The sequence below is a fragment of the Vulpes lagopus genome, chromosome 2 (genome assembly GCF_018345385.1).
Source record: "Vulpes lagopus strain Blue_001 chromosome 2, ASM1834538v1, whole genome shotgun sequence".
NCBI classification, from domain to species: domain Eukaryota; kingdom Metazoa; phylum Chordata; class Mammalia; order Carnivora; family Canidae; genus Vulpes; species Vulpes lagopus.
The window spans coordinates 23,706,533-23,710,652 of NC_054825.1; the positions used below are offsets into that span (position 1 = coordinate 23,706,533).

Consider the following 4,120-nt stretch of genomic DNA (forward strand, 5'->3'; position numbering starts at 1 on the left):
TATTTCAGTTTCTTATCTGTCAATGGACAATAAAAAGCAATAATTCCTAAATCTATTTACTGATTTATTTCATGCACTGAAGACCTTACTATATACCAAGGATTAAGTTTAGTGCTAAAGAGGAGCATGGAATAACACAAATTGTAGCCTAGATGAAGCTTAGGGATTATTAGGTGAAAATATAATCAAGCAAAACAATTATAAAAATAATCCTATTTAATAACCCTAAGACCTCAATGCTTTAGTGAGCTTTTCTAGAGTGAAGGGATCTCTAAACATAAGACATGATGATTAAAAAAATAAAGCAATTTTGGGGTACCTGGGTGGTGCAGTCAGATAAACACCTGATTCTTGGTTTCTTCTTCTTTTTTTTTTTTTAAGATTTGTTTATTTATTTATTCATGATAGACAGAGAGAGAGAGAGAAAGAGAGGCAGAGACACAGGAGGAGGGAGAAGCAGGCTCCATGCCGGGAGCCCGACGGGATCCGTTCCCAGGTCTCCAGGATCACGCCCTGGGCCAAAGGCAGGCGCCAAACTGCTGAGCCACCCAGGGATCCACTGATTCTTGGTTTCTGCTTGGGTTGTGATCTCAGGGTCGAGAGATCAAGCTTGGTGTCATTCCATGCTCAGCATGGAGTCTGCTTAAGAGACTGTCTCCCTCTGCCCCTCTCTCCACTCCATTCTCTCTCTCAAATAAACAAATAAATCTTTAAAAACATATATTTAAAACATTAAGCAATTTTAAGGTCAGAGGAAGAAAGTTAAATTTTATTGAGCACCTACTAGGTAGGTAGAATGCAAGGATCCTTATATGTATATTCTGATTTAATTGTTTCCTCAAACCACATACTATTTGCAATTATATATGTTTTCCCATAAGAGAATAAAACCTCAGGAAAACTAATTAACTTGCCCAGATTCATCATATTTTGGTGCTTGAAAACCCAAATTATGAAGTTAGACAACATGGGTTCAAATCCTAGCTTTGTCTCTACTCTCTGTGAACCTGGAATGTTACTTACCTTTCCTATATCTCAATTTTCTCACCCATAAATTGACGATAATAACATTATCTCTGTCATATAGCTGTTGTGAGAATTAAATGAGTTCATTGTACCTGACAAAAAGTAACGGTTATATAAATATTAACTAATATATTATTGTTAATATTAGTTGGTTTGATAGTTAATTTCATGTATCACCTTGGCAAGGCCATGGTGCCCATTTGTTTCATCAAACACTGGACTAGGTGTTGCTGTCTAGGTATTTTTTAGACATAATTAACATCTAAATCACTAGACTTTCAGTAAAGCAGATTATTCTCCATAATGTGGGTGGGCCTCATCCAATCAGTTCAAGCCTCGAGAGGAAAGACGGAGTTTTCCGGAAGGCTAAAGGAATTCAGGTTCAAGATTGCAACATAGAAACCCTGCTTGAGTTTCCAACCTGCTTGGCTTGCTCCATAGATTTTGGACTTGCCAGTCCCCACAATAGAGACTATCCTCTTGGTTTGGTTTCTTTGGGGACCCTGATGAATATCGCTATACAACCTGAATGTAAATCCCACTCAGATTGCAAAAGTTGGTTCAGGGTTTCAATGGGCTTTCCTGTAGTTAAACTTGAAGCTATTCAGTTCGTGCTGCCCTCTTTTACCAATCTGGTTTTCAAAAAAACAAACGACGATTTTGATGAGTTTTCACTGAACAAGTTAGTGGCAGTCAAGTCCAAAGAGACCTGACTATAGGTCTGTTCTCTTCATAGTCCAGAATGTTCCTTCCCCGAGGGCTTTGTCACTGTGAATGGGAGCACATGTGACAAGTTGTATTTCTTTCATAATAGAGAGAAAAGTTTAAAATGAGATTCTAGACTTTCATTAGTTTTTCTGCTGCCCTAATTTCTTTTTCTCCTTTGCTTTCACACCAGCTGCAGACTTTAATTAAACTGTGGCAAGTCTCCTAAACTTGGCGGGCTTTCCAGAGAAAACAAGGGCATCTCCTCCCAGGGCAGATCTTTCTCTGAGCTCTCCAGCTTGCATTTATTTTCCCAACTGTCTGGATTTGTATCTAGAAACCTTGCACGACCTCACATCTCATTTCCTCCACCCTTTATTCTCTTCTATTTAGCGGATTTCACCAGAAGTTCCTGAGCTGTGTATTACTGCCACGACTAACTCAAAGTAATATTTCATTGCGGTAATTATGGTAAATTACTACACTGGTTTATCATTTTGATTCTTTATTTTAAAGAGCCATTCATAGCCACAGGATAAAACCATCATATCTGTATTTATGGATTAAATTAATGCATCCCTTTATTATGGACAATGATAAAATGAAAGGTGGAAAGGAAGCACAATCTTACTATTACTAGGCTGTAGACAATGACAAATATATTACAGACCATCTCAAAATCTTCTGAAACTCAGTGGCTATGTACACTGGGCTGTGTTTTCCATACCCATTTTGTGATTACCAAACTGTATAGTACAGGGAGCTGAAACTCAGCCCTGCTTAAGTGCCAAGGCTACTTAAATACACCAGTATATGTATATTTTTATTTAAAAGACCATTTTCTTCTGCAAAGTTTATTTTGAAAACTGCATCACTGGACTCCTTCTACCTTATTTTATTTTATTTATTTTTTTTAGAAAGAGAGAGAGAGATCAAGCAGGAAGAAGGGGTAGAGGCAGAGGGAGAGAGAGAATCCCAAGCAAACCCTGCTGAGCTTAGAGCCTGACTCAGGGCTCAGTCTCACAACCCTGGGATCACGACCTGAGCTGAAATCAAGAATCAGATGCTTAACTGACTGAGCCAACCAGGCACTGCAACGTCTACCTTTACATAATAGCGACAATTTATAGGAAAATTCTAGAAAATGGTTATGTAAAGATACTACCACCTGAATAAATGAGAAGTTTCAATGACTGGACAAATGATGGGAAGAAGTAAGTATACATACCTTCTGCTGAGGAGTGACAAAACTGGGAAATGGTGAAGAGAAGATTTTCAAACCCAAAGAGGTAAAATCAGGAGGTCCAGGAGAGCAAGAATAAAAGAAACTTAAAACTAGTCTTGTTCTAACACCTAACCAGGATTTGCCTAAATTAAAGGGCATTCTTTACCAGATAATAATCTCAAGTGATTGGGCATCAGCTTATCCATCCTGGTTAGGCACTGGATATAAATAATTAAATAAATAGTCATTGAGACTCTACCATGTGTCTGGACCTCAACTAGGTACCGAATATAACTGTGAACAAGAGAGAGATGGAGCCTGCCTGTATGATGCTTATAGTTTAATTAGAAAGGGACACCTTAAATCAATAATCTTTAAATAGCTGATTATATTCAGAATTTTGAGAAGTTCTATTAAAAACAACAACAGCAACACAGGATATATATACCTGTCAGGGGAGATATAATTATCACCAGGGTGGTTTTTCCAGAGTAAGTCTTACCCTCTGTACTGCCAATATGCTGACCTGTGATTTTCCAAATGGGGGAAAAACTCGACTGCAGAATTTGTGGTGAGGTGGGAGGACTGTGTTCATACTTTCCCCTGTTTTGTTCTGGCCAAGGAGAAAAACGTCCCATTTTCTGTTCTGGTGTAGGTTTTCTTTTAAGCCTGAGCCCTTGAATCATTTTTTAAGGAAATAAACATGTTTTGAAAAACTGAAAACAAACAAACAAACACAGGATGGAGGTTGTTTTGGCTGGCCAAAAATCCGAACACCCCCCCACACACACACCAGGAAGTTAATTTTCAAGCCAACAAATGAGTAAGGCTTCACACAGACTTTTCTCTCTGCCTGGAACTCCTTCTTCCCCTACACATGGCCTAAGATGGGAGGAAGCCTAAGGAAAGTGAAGAGCAGTGATCTTGGAGGACAGTGATGGAGGAGGAAAGGGGTGTGGGGTGAGGGGTCAGGAGAGTTTTAGGAAGACTGTGACAGGGACCCACCGACCACATGACATTTGAACTCTATTTTCAGAACAAAGAGAAGCAACTGAAATATTTTAAGCAGATGAATAATATGATTAGATTTGCAATTTAAAGACGTGCCCTCTTTCGAGAATGGGGCACTGGTAGAAGAGGTTTCAGACAATTTGAAGATAACCT

General features: G+C 38.8%; 1 non-coding gene across 1 annotated transcript; it reads left to right on the top strand.

Annotated features, from left to right (window-relative positions):
- Positions 1-3,396: 3,396 nt before the first annotated feature.
- LOC121485941 lies at positions 3,397-3,562 on the top strand. The gene has a single exon (XR_005986441.1). It is a non-coding gene; the product is annotated as a U1 spliceosomal RNA (small nuclear RNA).
- Positions 3,563-4,120: the final 558 nt, after the last annotated feature.